The sequence below is a fragment of the Mya arenaria genome, chromosome 2 (genome assembly GCF_026914265.1).
Source record: "Mya arenaria isolate MELC-2E11 chromosome 2, ASM2691426v1".
In the NCBI taxonomy this organism is placed as follows: Eukaryota; Metazoa; Mollusca; class Bivalvia; order Myida; family Myidae; genus Mya; species Mya arenaria.
In genome coordinates, this window is record NC_069123.1 from 30,104,438 (window position 1) to 30,124,825 (window position 20,388).

Below are 20,388 nucleotides of genomic sequence, written 5' to 3' on the forward strand. Positions count from 1 at the left end.
ATTAGAAAATTTTAACAATTTTATGTCCGAAAGGGTGCATTTTGGGCATATTTTTTTCTCTCTTTTTTTCCTATATTGAAATATTCATGAAAGGATTAAAATAATTAAATTTCAAAACTGTCACGGTCACCATCATCAAATCTGCGAGGAAGTCGCTTTAATGTCGCTAACATTCTTTGTAGCATTTACCGAAAGACAACAGTACGATGTTTGAAGTATTTACATCGTTCTCAAACCAGTACCATATCAAACTTTACATAACAGGGGCAGTACAGGACTTGTCGTTAGAGGAGGCGTACCTTCAGGTGCGAAACATTTTTACTAGCGTCCCTCCATCAGAACCGAACTTTATTTGACTTAGATAATCTGATTAATCTGATTACAGGCAGGGGTTTGGGGTACGCCCTCTTGAAATTTCTGGTCCGAAATGGTGCATTTTTGGTGTATTTAATTTCTCATTTTCTCCTATATTGAAATAAATAGTAAACTTGGACGATTTCAGGGGGGTTAGCGCCGGGTGTACACCCCCTGGATCCGCTAGTGCTTAAAGAGTCGCCGCCGGTCCAAGGCCTCGAAGACTTTCGTCGACGTAGTAATGGGTCACCCATTAAAATCTCGTTAGATGTCTCGCAATCAACGAGATCTTGCGAATAGTTATTTCCAGGCTTTCGATCCATGCTGGGCTGTAATTGATACAATCGGTGAGTTATCATCTATCCTTGTGTGCCTATGGTCTATTTTCGTTCTATTTTGTTTATAAAGGTACATTATTAATTAATATGTAAGCTTTATTTTACGTCAGATTTAAAAACAAGATATAAGTAAGGCTCGTAAGAGCTTTTACAGCGAAGAGCATAGTTTTAAAATCTGCTATGTACGAGTGGAACATTCACCATTCCTGTGTGATACCATAAATAATATTAATCGAACAAATCGTAAATCACGAAAAGATAACTCATACCTCGTAAAACGTAAATGAGTTCATTGAGGAAAAGTTGTCCCCCTTGCTCATGATTTTATCGTATTTAGTATTAAAATTATTATGTTGTTTTTTCTTCTAATTTCTAACTCTCTTTCTGTTTAAAAAAGAGTGGTATAATACTCCTTTTAAGCTTAGGCCTTTTCAAAACATCAATGCCCTATACAAAAGGACCATATACCAAAATGAAATTAATTTACACATAACTAAAACAAGAGGTTACACATAACCTATACTGTACAAGTGGTTACACATATAACCTTGCAAGTGGTTGCTCTCTGTTTTGCAACCAGACTGGCAACTGGCTTTGGTCAGGTTACCCACTTAATAAAAAGCATACACGCAACTGATAAGCCTGTAGGTAGGAAAGGAGATTTTCCATTTTTACAGTAATTCAAGCAAGGAAAATGCCCCTTCCACTTTTAACGCCGAAAAACGTTGCGCGCTTCTTTAAAGTAACATTCAACCGTTCAGGTAGTGGTTTTTAGAAAGTAATAAATTCAAGAATTAGGTTATAGAAACAAGACGGCTCGGACTATAAACCCCGTGGAATATGTAAAGCTGGTTGGATTGTGTTAAATTAAATGTTAGAGTTATTGTTAGAGTTAATGTTAATGTTAAAGTTAATGTTGGAGTTAGAGTTAATGTTGGAGTAAAAGTTGATGTGGTGATGGTTGTGTCAGTGATGACAATGATAAAGCTGCTGTTGTTGCTGCTGGTGAAAACGACGGATGATGAATGAAAGCGGATAACTTGTGCTAGATACATTTTATTCCATGGGGCAAGTTCGATAGTCCTATTATGTTGTTAATTCTCACAAAAATGTTAGGAAAATTGAACCACTAACTTACGGATGTGTAAAGCTTTAAAGACAATTTTCATTTGAATTTTGTGCAAAAAATAAAAATGATTTTTCCAATATGTAGTTGTGACCTATACAAGCTCTGGAATTTTAAACAACGCTGGTTGTCAGAGCCTCTTAGAGGTATTCTAAAAGAAACAATAACTAGTCATAAGCACATCTAAGCGGTATTCTGTAAAGACACAAAAACTAATCGGAAGCACCTTCTGGCGGTATTTTTAAAGAAACAATAACTAGTCATAAGCCCCTCCTAGCGGTATTCGAAAAGAAAAATTAACTAGTCATAAGCATCTCCTAGAGGTATTCAAAAAGAAACAATAACTAGTCATAAGCACCTCCTAGCGGTATTCTTAAAGAAACAATAACTAGTCATAAGCGCCTCAATGTGGTATTCTTCAAGAAACAATAACTAGTCATGAGCACCTCCTAGCGGTATTCTTAAAGAAACAATAACTAGTCATAAGCACCTCCTAACGGTATTTTTAAAGAAACAATAACTAGTCATGAGCACCTCCTAGCGGTATTCTTAAAGAAACAATAACTAGTCATAAGCACCTCCTAACGGTATTTTTAAAGAAACAATAACTAGTCATAAGCCCCTCCTAGCGGTATTCGAAAAGAAAAATTAACTAGTCATAAGCATCTCCTAGAGGTATTCAAAAAGAAACAATAACTAGTCATAAGCACCTCCTAGCGGTATTCTTAAAGAAACAATAACTAGTCATAAGCGCCTCAATGTGGTATTCTTAAAGAAACAATAACTAGTCATAAGCACCTCCTAGCGGTATTCTTAAAGAAACAATAACTAGTCATAAGCTGTCTTAGTGGTATTCTGTAAAGAAACAAAAACTAATCGGAAACACCTTCTGGCGGTATTCTATAACAAACAATAAAAAGTCATTAACGCCTCCTGGCGATATTCTATAAGAAACAATAACAAGTCATAAGCGCCTCCTAGCGGAATACATGTATATATTATAAAGAAAAAAACGAATCCTTCTGATGGTATTCTATGACAAACAAAATCTAGCCATAAGCGCCTTATGGCGATATTCTATAAGAAACCCAAAAACTAGTAATCAGCTCCTCCAGGCAGTATTCTATAAGAAACAAAAACTAGTCATAAGCGCCTCTTAGCGGTATTCTAAAAGAAACAATTACTAGTCATAAGCGCCTCTTAGCGGTATTCTAAAAGAAACAAAAACAAGTCATAAGCACCCCCCTGTGGTATTCTAATAGAAACAAGAGCGGTCACAGACAGCTATATCCCCCGCCTCATGGGGACATTTTTTGTAACGAAAGCCAATCAATGATAAGGGTAGTTTCTAAGGAACATAAGAAATGCGTAAAATTAAGAAAGAGCAATAACTCTTTCAAAAAATGTCAAATTGCAAAAGCCTGACAATATGCGCTGTGTCACTATATAGTCATAAATGTAAGGAGTTGCGAAGAAACCAATTTTAAATGTGAAATAAAGAAAAGGCAATAACTCTTTCAAAAATGGTCGAATCGCGATAGCCCGACAATATGCGCTGCCTCACTATATGATCATCAATCTGTGAAAGTTTGGTAGAAATTGCATGAAAAATGTAAGAGGAGTTGTGAAGAAACTAATTTCAAATGTAAAAAAGGGCAATAACTCTTTCAAAAATGGCCGAATCGCGAAAGCCTGACAATATGCGCTGCGTCACTATATAGTCATCAATCTGTGAAAGTTTGGTAGAAATCGCATGAATAACGTAAGAGGAGTTGCGAAGAAACCAATTTTAAATGTAAAATAAGCAAAGGGCAATAACTCTTTCAAAATGGTCAAATCGCCAAAGCCAGACAATATGCGCTGCTTCACTTTATGATAATCAATCTGTGAAAGTTTGGTAGAAATCGCATGAAAAACATAAGAGGAGTTTCGAAGAAACCAATTTTAAGTGTTAAATAAGCAAAGGGCAATAACTCTTTCAAAAATGGTCGAATCGGGAAAGCCCGTCAATATGGGCTGCGTCACTATATGATCATCAATATCAATAGTTGAAAGTTTGGTAGAAATCGCATGGAAAACATAAGAGGAGTTGCGAAGAAACCAATTTTAAATGTAAAATAAGCAAAGGGCAATATCTCTTTCAAAAATGGTCAAATCAGGAAAGCCCGACAATATGCGCTGCTTCACTTTATGATCATCAATCTGTAAAAGTTTGGTAGAAATCGCATGAAAAATGTAAGAGGAGTTGCGAAGAAACCAATATTAAATGTAAAATAAGCAAAGGGCAATTACTCTTTCAAAAATGGTCGAATCGGGAAAGCCCGTCAATATGGGCTGCTTCACTTTATGATCATCAATCTGTGAAAGTTTGGTAGAAATCGAATGAGAAATGTAAGAGGAGATGCAAAGAAATGAATGTGGGCCGGACGGACGCACACACACACGCACGCACGCACGCACGCGCACACGCACGCACGCACACACACACACGCACACGGAATCGCGCCTTCCATTACTCTATCCCCTCGCCTTTTCAAGGCGGGGGATTACAATAACTAGTCTTAAGCGCCTCCTAGCGGTATTCTAAAAGAAACGATAACACTAGTCATAAGCGCCTCCATGTGGTATTCTAAAAGAAACAATAACTAGTCATAAGCGCCTAGCGGTACTCGCAGTCTCTCTTAATGGACACATTCCGGATGTAATTTTTGCAGCTTCTCCTTATAGACAATACACATGCATCATCTTATAATGGACACCGTACTGGCATCAGTACTCTCAGTCACAGCTCATGTACACTACATTGGCTTCTGTACTCGCAGTTCCTCATAATGTAATGGACACTACCTTAGCTTCTATACCTGTAACCTCTAATAATGGACACTCATTAGGCGTCTATACTCGTAGCCGTTCATAAGCGACACCATACTGGCTTCTGTATTCTTAGCATCTCCCATTGAACACTACACTGGCTTCTATATTCGCAGCCTCTCCCATTGAACACTACACTAACATTTTTAATAGCAGCCTCTATTAATAGACACTACATTGGCTTTTAACTCGCAGTCTTTTCTAACTGACACTACACTAGCTTCGATACTCGCATCCTCTCGTTATGGACACTACATTGGCTTTAATACTCGCGGCCTCTCCAAGTTGACTTCAAAACTCGCAGCCATTCATAATGGCAGCCATTCATAATGGACACCATACTGGCTACTATACTCGTAGCCATTCATAATGGACACCATACTGGCTACTATACTCGCAGCCATTCATAATGGACACCATACTGGCTACTATACTCGCAGCCATTCATAATGGGCACCATACTGGCTACTTTACTCGCAGCCATTCATAATGGACACCATACTGGCTACTATACTCGCAACCATTCATAATGGACACCATACTGGCTACTATACTCGCAGCCATTCATAATGGACACCATACTGGCTACTATACTCGCAGCCATTCATAATGGACACCATACTGGCTACTATTCTCGTAGCCCGTCAGAATGGAATCCATCATGGCTTATATACTCTCAGCCTCTCTAATTCTACACTACACTGGCTTAAATATGCGCAGTTTTTCTTAATTGTTTTTATTTATACACACCAGTTACCCTTTTTTTGCAAATAGCATACCTCTGATCCACCGTCATCAGCAAGTTCCCCGTCACAAACAACAGCAACAAGAAAAAAATCATAACACCACCAGGCGGAAGCGCCACCGTCGTTTGTATTTTTTTATGTTTTATATTATTTCATTTCTTTTTATTGCGGCCTATTTTATTTTATTTTTAAGTTATTTTTACCCTATGTGTGCCTATTTGTGTTGTGATACTGTGTGTGATGTGCTTTCGCGATTCCGGACATAAAATTAAGCGTTATTCGCCGTGATGGTGATAGTGATATCGCGGGGAAAATCGCTGAAATACACGTTACATATATCCAAGGACAATGAATCTGACCACGCCCTTCATAAAAAAGACCACATCCAAATTCATAATTGTATATTTTGTGTTCGTCAAATCGGGGGACTGAAAGAATACCTAAGCTTATGCACTTGGGTAAGGTCTTTTGACACACGTTTGACCCAACAGGTCGAAGTATATCCTAAATCTACAGCACGACTGGTTACGCCAGGTGAGGAATATTTATTTTTCATTTCAACTTCAGTAAATATTCAAATCAAACCTTTATAAACGCACCGCCCTTGCTGGAATAACCAATGGCACTTTAAAGTAACAGGACTCACAGTTTACTCTCTTGCCTTCTGTTCAAATCGTCTAGCCTCTCTTCCAACTGTAAAACAAAGATTTAACGACTATATGTTACCATTTGCATCATTTCATAACACCCCCTCCCAAATAATTCGTAAACGTTCAAGTACAATTTTGTTTTGGAACCACTTCATTATTTCGTTATATTTGTGCTTAATAAGAACATGTGTATAGCAAGGATGAACTTTTTCTGCTAGTCGCTTTAACAAAGCCATCGAGGGAGCACCAAATGCGATGCGTCGACGTTTCATTATTTAAAGTAATACAGATTGGCGCCTGAGAGCGAAAGTCAACTCCCGTCTGTTGTCGGAAAGGGGGATACCTAAACCATTATTATATCTAGAGCTATGGTTATTGCAACGCTTGCAAACACTGTCTTTCGGATCAGATTTCAACGTTGGTGAAGTTGGTTTTGTCAACAAGAGCGTTTCAGAGCGAGGGCCATTGTAAGTCTGTTTTACATTGGTCAAAACATATGCACACAATTATTACAATCAGAGTTATTGGCCTTGCTTTGCATGTGCATATTGCTTCTAGTAAAATGTGTACCAAGTGAATATCTTGACCGGTGTTTAGTTTTAACAAAGGTGAGTTTCCCCACGACGGCGACGCCACCAAGGCCATGACAAGACCTGAACCTTTTCTTTTAGAAACAGACGAACTAAAATGCAAGATCCACATGACACAAACGTGATATATACCTGTAGCATCAGCATTTAACATTGGCGGTCGGACGTACGGATGAACGTGCGGACATAAACTCAGTGGATGGTCTTATAGACTGAAAGCAGGAAATGAGTACCTCGTTATATACCTGGCACAGGCAATTGGCTCATTCAATGTGTCAAAAATGTTGACTTAAATATCATTGTGGTGTCAGATCTTGAGATAAACAACACATCTGAGTAGATCGTCATTCTAACATTGTATGACAATAGACAATGTCCTATATGACAAGGACTCGAGTTGATCCATACAGTAGCAATTTGAAACATGAAACTGTCTTTGATAGAATTGTGTCAAATTATTATCATTTGAGTCGGCAGCAGCAGCGGCAGCAGTAGTGTCAGTTCCATCACCAACAACAGACCATGCTTAGCGTTGGCATGAGCATAAATTTATATTTTAATTATGATGCCAACGCTGATAATAATATGTCTTCATTTACAAAAAACCCAGCGATGTTCATTATTTAAAACCAACTTACCATAAGTGCATTCCATATCGGCGAGTTGGCCGCCATTCACAGCACCGCCAAGATATGCGACCGCATTACCAGCCATCTTTTTCACATAGTCGAATGGAGGTCCTGGGTTCGATCCCGTGGAGAATTGAAGAGGTACCTTCTCGAAGCCTCTCTTAACGGACACCATACTGGCTTCTTTACTCACAGCTACATGTAACATATATCCACGACAAATCTGACCAGGTCAAGAGTTATATCGCTTGGACGGTCAGATTTCTCGTATTGAAGGGCGAGCACAAAATTGGAAGTTCTTACTATTGCAGTTGGCCATGTACATCAATTAATGCAGTGTGGAACTGAAAATACCAGATATAGAAGTCCAGCTCCACATCTGTGATAAAAGTATTGGTGAAACTCCAACAGTGAAAAGTACCAAAGTGTGCCACGCCCTTAATATGAAAGACCATATCCAAATTCATAAATTACAAAAAAATGTGTTCGTCAAAGTGGGGGCCTAAGTTTATGCATTTGGTTATGGTCTTCAGACATACATTTGACCAAAGAGGTCGAAGTATATCCTAAAACTACAGCACGACTGGTTACGCCAGGTAAGGGCAACTTGACGTTTTTAAAGTCAACGTCAGAAAATATTCAGATAAAGGTTAAATAAAAACATCACCCTTGTTGGGAAAACTAGTGGCACTTTAAGTAACAGGACTCACAGTTTTCCCTCTTGCCTTTTGTTCTAGTCGTCATGATGTCCAATCCCCTAGCGTGAATCCTTGAACGTAACCACGTAGGTATGAGTAGATGGTCCTTCCAACAGTCTATAACAATAGATACCCGGTCTGTGTACAACTCATGACAAGGACTCGAGTCGATCAATACAGTTGCAATTTGAAACATGAAACCGTCTTTTAATAATTTAAATAATTTAAATGTGTCGACTTATTAGCATAAGAGGCGGCGGCAGCAGTAGTATCAGTTTTATCAACACCAACAGCAGACAATGTTCAGCGTTGGCATAAGTATTAACTGCTGATTTTATTATGATGCCAACTGTGAAAACAGTATGCCATCATTAACAAAGAAACAGCGATGCTCATCATTTTTAATCACCCTACCTTCAGTGCATTTCATATCACCGAGTTGGCCGCCATACACCGCGCAGCCAAGGAAATCGACCGCATCACCAGCCAATTTTCTCAAATCGTCGAACGGAGGTCCTGTGTTTGATCACGTGTAGAATTGAAGAGGTACCTTCTTGAAGCCTCTCTTAATGGACACCATACTGGTTGTTTTTGCGCACAACTACATGTAACATTTATGAACGACAAATCTGACCAGGTCAAGAGTTATATCCCTTTGGGAGGTCAGCTTTTTCGTATTGAAAAGGGCGAGCACAAAATTGGAAGTTCTTACTATTGCAGCTGGCCATGTACATCAATTAACGCAGTGTGGAACTGAAAAACAAGATATAGAAGTCCAGTTCCACATCTGTGTAATTAGTATTGGCGAAACTCCTACAGTGAAAAGTACCAAAGTGTGCCTCGCCCTTAATATGAAAGGCTAGATATCAAAATTCATAACTTAGACAAAATGTGTTCGTCGAAGTGGGGGCCTAAGTTTATGCATTTGGTTATGGCCTTTAGACATACATATGACCAAAGAGGTCGAAGTATATCCTTAAACTACAGCACGACTGGTTACGCCAGGTAAGGGAATTTTGACGTTTTTAAAGTCAACGTCAGAAAATATTCAGATAAAGGTTAAATAAAAACATCGCCCTTGTTGGGAAAACCAGTGGCACTTTAAGTAACAGGACTCACAGTTTTCCCTCTTGCCTTTTGTTCTAGTCGTCATGATGGTATACAATCCCCTGGCGTGAATCCTTGAACGTAACCACGTAGGTATGAGTAGATGGTCCTTCCAACAGTCTATAACAATAGATACCCGGTCTGTGTACAACTCATGACAAGGACTCGAGTCGATCAATACAGTTGCAATTTGAAACATGAAACCGTCTTTAATTTAAATGTGTCGACTTATTAGCATAAGAGGCGGCGGCAGCAGCAGCAGCAGTATCAGTTTTATCAACACCAACAGCAGACAATGTTCAGCGTTGGCATCAGTATTAACTGCTGATTTTATTATGATGCCAACTGTTAAAACAGTATGCCATCATTAACAAAGAAACAGCGATGCTCATCATTTTTAATCACCCTACCTTCAGTGCATTTCATATCACCGAGTTGGCCGCCATACACCGCGCAGCCAAGGAAATCGACCGCATCACCAGCCAATTTTCTCAAATCGTCGAACGGAGGTCCTGTGTTTGATCACGTGTAGAATTGAAGAGGTACCTTCTTGAAGCCTCTCTTAATGGACACCATACTGGTTGTTTTTGCGCACAACTACATGTAACATTTATGAACGACAAATCTGACCAGGTCAAGAGTTATATCCCTTTGGGAGGTCAGCTTTTTCGTATTGAAAAGGGCGAGCACAAAATTGGAAGTTCTTACTATTGCAGTTGGCCATATACATCAATTAACGCAGTGTGGAACTGAAAATACCAGATATAGAAGTCCAGCTCCACATCTGTGATAAAAGTATTGGTGAAACTCTAACAGTGAAAAGTACCAAAGTGTGCCACGCTCTTAATATGAAAGACCATATCCAAATTCATAAATTACAAAAAAATGTGTTCGTCAAAGTGGGTCCTAAGTTTATGCATTTGGTTATGGCCTTCAGACATACATTTGACCAAAGAGGTCGAAGTATATCCTAACACTACAGCACGACTGGTTACGCCAGGTAAGGGCAACTTGACGTTTTTAAAGTCAACGTCAGAAAATATTCAGATAAAGGTTAAATAAAAACATCACCCTTGCTGGGAAAACTAGTGGCACTTTAAGTAACAGGACTCACAGTATTCTCTCTTGCCTTCTGTTCTAGTCGTCACGATGGTATACAATCCACTGGCGTGAATCCTTGAACGTGACCACGTAGGTATGAGTAGATGGTCCTTCCAACAGTCTATAACAATAGATACCCGGTCTGTGTACAACTCATGACAAGGACTCGAGTAGATCAATACAGTTGCAATTTGAAACATGAAACCGTCTTTAATTTAAATGTGTCGACTTATTAGCATAAGAGGCGGCGGCAGCAGCAGCAGCAGTATCAGTTTTATCAACACCAACAGCAGACAATGTTCAGCGTTGGCATCAGTATTAACTGCTGAATTTATTATGATGCCAACTGTGAAAACAGTATGCCATCATTAACAAAGAAACAGCGATGCTCATCATTTTTAATCACCCTACCTTCAGTGCATTTCATATCACCGAGTTGGCCGCCATACACCGCGCAGCCAAGGAAATCGACCGCATCACCAGCCAATTTTCTCAAATCGTCGAACGGAGGTCCTGTGTTTGATCACGTGTAGAATTGAAGAGGTACCTTCTTGAAGCCTCTCTTAATGGACACCATACTGGTTGTTTTTGCGCACAACTACATGTAACATTTATGAACGACAAATCTGACCAGGTCAAGAGTTATATCCCTTTGGGAGGTCAGCTTTTTCGTATTGAAAAGGGCGAGCACAAAATTGGAAGTTCTTACTATTGCAGTTGGCCATATACATCAATTAACGCAGTGTGGAACTGAAAATACCAGATATAGAAGTCCAGTTCCACATCTGTGTAATTAGTATTGGCGAAACTCCTACAGTGAAAAGTACCAAAGTGTGCCTCGCCCTTAATATGAAAGGCTATATCAAAATTCATAACTTAGAGAAAATGTGTTCGTCGAAGTGGGGGCCTAAGTTTATGCATTTGGTTATGGCCTTTAGACATACATATGACCAAAGAGGTTGAAGTATATCCTTAAACTACAGCACGACTGGTTACGCCAGGTAATGGCATTTTGACGTTTTTAATGTCAACGTCAGAAAATATTCAGATAAAGGTTAAATAAAAACATCACCCTTGCTGGGAAAACCAGTGGCACTTTAAGTAACAGGACTCACAGTTTTCTCTCTTGCCTTCTGCTCTAGTCGTCACGATGGTATACAATCCACTGGCGTGAATCCTTGAACGTGATCACGTAGATATGAGTAGATGGTCCTTCCAACAGTCTATAACAATAGATACCCGGTCTGTGTACAACTCATGACAAGGACTCCAGTCGATCAATACAGTTGCAATTTGAAACATGAAACCGTCTTTTAATAATTTAAATGTGTCGACTTATTAGCATAAGAGGCGGCGGCAACAGCAGCAGTAGTATCAGTTTTATCAACACCAACAGCAGACAATGTTCAGCGTTGGCATCAGTATTAACTGCTGATTTTATTATGATGCCAACTGTGAAAACAGTATGCCATCATTAACAAAGAAACAGCGATGCTCATCATTTTTAATCACCCTACCTTCAGTGCATTTCATATCACCGAGTTGGCCGTCATACACCGCGCAGCCAAGGAAATCGACCGCATCACCAGCCACTTTTCTCAAATCGTCGAACGGAGGTCCTGTGTTTGATCACGTGTAGAATTGAAGAGGTACCTTCTTGAAGCCTCTCTTAATGGACACCATACTGGTTGTTTTTGCGCACAACTACATGTAACATTTATGAACGACAAATCTGACCAGGTCAAGAGTTATATCCCTTTGGGAGGTCAGCTTTTTCGTATTGAAAAGGGCGAGCACAAAATTGGAAGTTCTTACTATTGCAGCTGGCCATGTACATCAATTAACGCAGTGTGGAACTGAAAAACAAGATATAGAAGTCCAGTTCCACATCTGTGTAATTAGTATTGGCGAAACTCCTACAGTGAAAAGTACCAAAGTGTGCCTCGCCCTTAATATGAAAGGCTATATCAAAATTCATAACTTAGACAAAATGTGTTCGTCGAAGTGGGGGCCTAAGTTTATGCATTTGGTTATGGCCTTTAGACATACATATGACCAAAGAGGTCGAAGTATATCCTTAAACTACAGCACGACTGGTTACAAAGGTAAGGGCATTTTGACGTTTTTAATGTCAACGTCAGAAAATATTCAGATAAAGGTTAAATAAAAACATCACCCTTGCTGGGAAAACTAGTGGCACTTTAAGTAACAGGACTCACAGTTTTCCCTCTTGCCTTCTGTTCTAGTCGTCATGATGGTATACAATCCACTGGCGTGAATCCTTGAACGTGATCACGTAGATATGAGTAGATGGTCCTACTCTCAGCCTATAACAATAGATACCCTTTCTATGTACAACTCATGACAAGGACTTGATTCGATCAATACAGTAGCAATTTGAAACATGAAACTATCTTTGATATAGTTGTGTCAACTTATCATCAGTATATACAGCAGCAGCAGCAGCAGCAGCAGCAGCAGTAGCAGTAGCAGTATTATCAGTTCCATCAAAACCAACAGTAAACAATATTCGGCGTTGGCATCAACATGAATGATAATTATATTATGATGCCAACTGTGAAAATAATATGCCATCATTAACAAAGAAACAGCGATTTTTATCATTTTAATCAACCTACCTTCAGTGCATTCCCTATCAGCGAGTTGGCCACCATACACAGCGCAGCCAAGGAGTCCGACCGCAATACCAGCCAATTTTCTCACATCGACGAATGGAGGTCCTTGGTTCGATACCGTGAAGAATTGAAGAGGTATCTTCTTGATGCCTCTCTTAATTGACACCATACTGAATTCTTCACTCACTGCTACATGTTACATATACCAACGACAAATCTGACCAGGTCAAGAGTTATATCACTTTAGGAGGTCAGATTTCTCGTATTGAAAAGGGCGAGCACAAAATTGGAATTTCTTACTATTGCAGTTGGCCATATACATTAATTAACGCAGTGTGGAACTGAAAATACCAGAAATAGAAGTCAAGTTCCACACCTGTAATAATAATATTGATGAAACTTCTACTACTGCAGTGAAAAGTACCAAAGTGTGCCATGCCCGTAATATGAAAGACCATATCCAAATGCATACGATATAATTGTGTTCGTCAACTCGGGGGACTGCGAGACTTCCTAAGAGTATGCTTTTGAATACGGTCTTTAGACATACGTTTGATCCAAAAGGTCGAAGTATATCCTAAAACTACAGCACGACTGGTTACGCCAGAAGAAGCCAATTTGACGCTAAATTTAATGTCAGATTTTTTTAAAATCAATGTGAAATTGAAATACCGCCCTTGCTGGGAAAACTAGTGGCACTTATAAGTAACAAGACTCACAGTTTTCTCTCTTGCCTTCTATTCTAGTCGCCATGGTGTCCAATCCCCTAGCGTGAATCCTTGAACGTGATCACGTCAACGCCCACGTGTTCAGATTACTTACGACAGCCTGTTCTTCTGTATTAGTATGAAGGAGTATCGCCAACTGAAAAACAAAGATTGAACGGCTTTATTTTACTATTTGTATTTCATGTTCTTTATTAAATTGAAAAAGATGATGTATATCTTCGCAGGTGAATCGCTGGAATATACAAATCATCTAATATCTGCCAACGTAAACTGTTCTAAGCTTATACTGAGAGATGTTCTCCCGTTTTATAGTGTTGGACATTAAAGAGGTTTCGAAACACCCATTGCACGGATATGTGAACGTGTAGGGCCAAAAAAGTTCTTTGTTTCCACTTCTCAAAAGAATAGGGTAGGTTTTATTGATTGTGTGTGTTGTGGGGGACCCATTATTTTACGCCTATCCTCCTTTTTTCGTTCTACATCATACGGGTATATACGATCTGTACGTTGATCATATATTTTTACTTTGTGCGTATTAAGAAAAAAATACAGCAAAAATGACTGCTTACGGCCGAATGCTTCACTCTCACAGATATACCATTTTTACTGCTTTTTTATTTTTTTTTTTGTCTCGGAAAGAGCAAATTTTTGCATAAATATCTGCCAACCAATGGTATAAGTTTGCTGACAAAAAATCAGATCGCAGATTTTAATATTTCCGTTCGAAAATTAATGTTTTATGGCTTAAACCGGTTTAAGAAAAATGCATAAAACATCAATTTTTAACTTTAATATAAGAATCTGCGATCTGATTTTTTGTCAGCTGTCTTATATAACTGGTTACCATGAAATCTCACAAAAATTGTCTCGTTCCAAGACAAAAAATAAAAAAAGTTGTCAAAACGTTCAATCTGTGAGAGTGCAGCTTTAAAGAAAACCATCGCGGGATCGTCAACGCTTCAAACATGCGTCGACGTTTTCTTCTTTAGAATACAACCTGCATTCCCTGCCAATGAAAATGCAGATAGACAATCATGTACTAGGCCTAATCATTAAGATTTGTTTTTACTTTTCGCGCGTGTTTGATGGTCCGCCTATTGCCATTCTTCAGATACACACTCCCTGCGTCAGACAGGGCGTTGACAATGTGTCAGCCAATGAGTTTGTATTAGATGACCTGAAGTAAAATATTGATGAGTAAGAAGGACTCGTTCGCTAAGCTCACTCCGCCCATCCTTAAACATTTCTTAAAATGCAACATTTTTACACACATTTAATATACCTGATATATCAGCACTAAACACGGGCGGTGAGCCGGTCGGTCGGACGAACGCATGGATGGTTGGTTTAATAAATGAATATGGTCGGGCGAACGAAGGAATGTCCGGACTGACGGATGGATTGATGAATTGATGGTCGGGCCCAAACTCCGTGTATGTTTCTGATAGGCTGAAAGAAAAACATTATTCTCATTATAAACTTAGTAGCGCGTGTATACAATTGTTTACAACCACTGGATTTAATATGTACAGCCGAACCCCGTTGGCTCGAACTCGCTTGGTTCGAATTCCTTGTTTGCTCGAACTGAATGTAAAGGACCAATTTTTATACTGAATGTAAGCATTTGCGCTGTAATGAACAACAACTATTGTTTTACTTGTTGTGTTGACAAGTCTTATTATTATTATTGACTAATAGAAGCAAATATAAATGTAAATTTATCATCACGGGGAATCAAGGGAAAAAATCGTGAAATAAGAAGTACAGAAAGCACTCCACATTGATCAGTGATGTTTCGATCGTCTTTCAGAAAATCGAAAGAATTTATCGGACTTTTTTTCAGAAAATGCAAGCACATGAATTAATATACAGATACATTAAAACAAACGCGAAAAAAAACTTACTGTTGTGGAATCCATCCGAGCAAAGAATATTATTTAAAGATCTATTTCTTATGATTCTGGTTTTTCTTCTTTATTAGTTTAGATGGTAATTCTTTTGCTTGTAAAAACACTGTCACGGTTGTTTTTCTGACAATTGCCATGAGGCCCGTCATTTAAATGATTTGCCAATGTTTTAGTAACCAGAATAATTGGTTTTGGACTAGGACACCATTGATATGTTTCATGTCTTATGTCTTTTGTTGATTTTTTAAAAAATTAAAACTTTTTTCGAGGAGTATTGTGAATAAAATACACATATATTAATAAAATACACATATATTAATAAAATACACATATATTGATATCATACACATATATTAACAAGATACACATATATTGATATCATACACATATATTAACAAGATACACATATATTGATATCATACACATATATTAATAAAATACACATATATTGATATCATACACATATGTTAAGAAGATACACATATATTGTTCAACTTGAATTAACAATTATTAACTGTTTATTTCATTACGATATAGAATAGTAATACACATAATGTACTAGTTTAGAGCAGTTTTCGGTAGTTTTGAAAGTTTTTTGAAGATTTAAGATGAAGTTTAATTTAGTTTCTTTTAACTGATTTATTTTACAATGATTGCGAGTTAATATATGACAACATTATATTAATCACTCTCGTTGGCACGATGCTAGACGAGAGTGTTGTCTTGCGTTGTGAAGGAAATCCACTTGTCCGACTTGGTGACCACAAACCAAACTCACATTCGCCCAGGCCTGGAATCGAACTTGCCTAGGTGAGAAGCCAGTACTCTAACCACTTCGCTTACCGGACAATCCGAAGATTGACAAATTCGGTGTTTTGACGGGAATAATACATACACGCTGTAAATGTCGTATGACTGTCTATTTTTTATACATTGAGCTTGAAACAGGCTGAACACTTAACATTTTAGTTTAAAAACGGTGCTTTAAATCTGAAATTTCATATTATTTGCTCTTTTAAACAGTTTTAAAACATGAAATTTGGATGTTCCGTTCAGAACAAGTCTCTGTTTCCGTATATAATAAATAAGGGCCTCTTACTCTGACTGATGAGCACGAGATCTCCCGATGGCCAAAGTTGGTCAGACAAGGACTATAACGTAATAAACAGCGATAATTGAAATCTCATTCAAGAAGGAGGGAAACGATATTCTCGTGCAATGCGTCATTGTCAACCTTCATATCGTTCAGTTGTTTTGACAAGTTGGAGTATTATATGAAATAGGGGAAATACCCCGGAACGTCTTCTTACGCAGAATTCATAAACGCGGTGCACATTTTCATAGTATTTTCTTTCTTCTCTTTTTTAATTAGTTTGAACTAATAAATACCTCTGGCATTATGATTTCAACCTTAAAAATCAAAGCACCAAAAGGACTGATAGGATGGTGTCTCCATGGATAAGTTATTTCCCCTTGACTTACGCAGTGTTTGGAACGTATTCAATTAACAAAGGCAGATTGCTTACTAATGACTTTAAACAATTGAGCGATACTAGTCAGTAATATCAATTAACCAAGGTATATAACTCATCAATAACTTTAAACAATTGAGCAATAAATTAGTCATTAATATTAATACACCAAGACTGAAAACTCATCAATGACTTTAAAAAATGAGCAATACTATTCAGATTTATCCATCGGCCACTAAAGTATTTGAAACACTTGCAGTCTCCACGTTGGACAGACGAACTACGTTGACGTAAGACCTTTTATTACTTGTAGATTTTCAAGATTTAAATTTGCTGTGGTTTCTGTATATATATTAATAGTTTGTTTAGTTCATGCACAATTTTTTATCTCGATTGTGAAGAGCTGAGATGAATCACTATCGAGTCTGTTTCAGGGGTAAAACTAGTTGTGTGCCAGTGTTGAGAGGATAAGGGAAAGTACCTCTGGTGGGGATCGAAGCCACAACCTCTTGAGGCGGACACATATTAAAAGACTACTCACATCTTATTAGAACAAATTTGTGAAACAAGTGCTATTATTTTTTTGGATAGAAACAAAGAGTGTTTGCCCCTAGCTGCACCCGACTGGAGTAAGTGTGTTGCAAAATGTTTATTTTTATTCACGACACATATTATACATATGAAATGCTATTTGATACACAAAAAATCAAAACACGTGACAATGTCGTTTATCATTATAGTTTAAGTTTCCAACATGTTTTTAAATGGTATGGTCATGAAAATCCCATTGTAATGTGAACGGTAGGAAGGTTAAAACAAAGTTCACATATATATGTATGTAAATAAAGGATAATTAAATTATATAGAATTATTATATTGATAATAATGTCTAATTAACGTTAAGGTCGTGTAATAACACAAACTTGATAAAACGACATGTATGGCATTTGTTGCCGTATGTTTTACTCATTTCAACATTTTTCTTCGATATTTCTACCGAACGTTCATCCGGCGACAAAGGGCATGCATACACAGGGTCACTCCGAACTCTGGTCTGTTTGGTAAATAATGAAGCTGTTTGCCGGAAGTGACCATTGGCAATTAGTTCGCCAAATTATGGGACTATTGTGTTGGTCTTTGGTCTAAGATTTACGAATTTTCCATGGGATAGTTGCTGAACGCGTATAGCAGATGGCAAGAACATGCGCTTGATCCATGTTGAATCACCATGTTGTCGTGCGAAGCTGCCATGGCAACGACGCGTCCACCTAACCAAGTGATATCTGGTTAGATAATATAAGCTAAGCGGGAATTGATAAGTAAATTAAGTTGCTTGAAGCCATAGCGATTGTACTCGTGTTCCCAAATGGTCAGCAGAACCTTTGATCCCCTGAGGTTTTCGCGAACCTTTTTGTATCCTTCATAGTCGTCGGGCGGTAAGAATTCCTCCATCCACTTAAGGCCGAGTGGTTCTAGCTGTTTGGCCAGTCAGGTGGCGTAGGGGACGGTCAGCGCCATGTAATAGTCCGGACTCAGGGATTGGAGGAGAGGGAGGAATCGTCCCCAACTTTCTCCCCGCCAATCGTGACGCCTGCAACGGTAGTTCCGTCCTCCGCTTCTATCTCGGCCCCGAGCGTTCCGAGAACATTAATAGACCGATACTTCTTGTACTTTGGGTTTAGCTCGTATCCAGACAGCGGGTTCGGCTACAGGAAAGGGAACTCGTTTGACGAAATGGTCACCGTCAACGTCATGGCAATCAGCCCCCTTGCCGCATTCCGTGGCTGGGGGCTGATTGCGCAGATCTCTTTATTGCGGAGGAAATCTCTTGCATACACTTTCTTCGGTTTCGTGCAGACCTTGTCGAATGTTTAAAGATGCATTCTTATTTCCAAATAAGATTTACCACAAGTAATAATATTGTTTATATTTCTGAAAGGATGAATCAATGTCGAAAACAATGGATCTTATGAAGGATACCGAGTTGAATTTGAAAGAAATGTGCAGAAAACACGGTATTTCTACGTTTTAAAAGTATAGAAGACCACAGTAAATCTTTTTAGCATTCACCAATCATTTATTATGTTTGCGCTTTCTGCTATTAACTACACGGTTGCAATCTTGTTATCAGTAATTAATAGTTTCCATAAATGCATTATTTATTAAGTCGTTAAAGGTTTATCACTCAAAATGTTTATTTGTTATATATGTGTATGTATTGATTTTGAATAAGAGGGTCACTTTAATGCTATACAAAGTATTAGTATTTATATACTTCATATTCAGTGATAACCTTTATACATTAGCACTTCTCACGTATAACATTTATATACTTCACTGATAACCTTGCGTAGATATTTAAATGAGGTATCTGCAGCCCCAACGACCAAAGTGAAAGATATCCCGATACAAAGATTTAAAACTTAAAGCAGGCATTCATGGTCACGAAATAGGCCAAGAAAATCACCGATTTACAAAATTTTGGCGAAACGTAGCAAATCACGGTGGGGAGATACGTGGCGTCTTCCGCAAGCAAATTTTGGGCAATATATATAAAGGCGTATTAACATTCACCATCTCGACACCAAATTTTGCATGTACAAGGTTTTCTCGTTTTATCCTGCTATCATTACCTGTTACCCAACAGGCAGTCATTGGGGGTAATAGTGGAATTGTTTGTGGTTGTGGTTTAAGGATGTGCTGCTCGTCGTCGTCCTCGTCCACCTCCTCACCATCCTCCTCGTCCCCCTCCTCACCATCCTCCTCGTCATCCTCCTCGTCCTCCTCCTCACCATCCTCCTCGTCATCCTCCTCGTCATACTCCTCACCATCCTCCTCGTCCACCTCCTCACCATCCTCCTCGTCCACCTCCTCACCATCCTCCTGGTCCTCCTCCTCACCATCCTCCTCGTCCTTCTCCTCACCATCCTCCTCGTCCACCTCCTCACCATCCTCCTCGTCCATCTCCTCACAATCCTCCTAGTCCACCTCCTCACCATCCTCCTCGTCCACCCCACCATCCTCATCGTCCTCCTCCTCACCATCCTCCTCGTCCTCCTCCTCACCATCCTCCTCGTCCTCCTCCTCACCATCCTCCTCGTCATCCTCCTCACCATCCTCCTCGTCATCCTCCTCACCATCCTCCTCGTCCTCCCTCCTCCTCCTGCTCCTCCTCCCGCATCAACCACCTCCCCCCTTTTAGTCTACGTCGTTGTCCCTCTTCTCCATCCACCTCCCATCTCCTCCCCGTCCTCCTGAGGACATCTTACTTTTGGCGCTTATTGCATTTGGGTCATGAGAATTCTGTGAACATGATGATGATGATGACGACGACGACGACGACGACGACGACGACGACGACGACGACGATGATGATGATGATGATGATGATACGACGACGACGATGATGATGATAATGATTATGATAATGATGCG

General features: G+C 39.0%; 1 pseudogene; it reads right to left on the bottom strand.

The window, feature by feature from the left end:
• Positions 1 to 17,946: 17,946 nt before the first annotated feature.
• On the bottom strand, positions 17,947 to 19,917 carry LOC128214205 (uncharacterized; annotated as a pseudogene).
• Between the last annotated feature and the right edge of the window lie 471 nt (positions 19,918 to 20,388).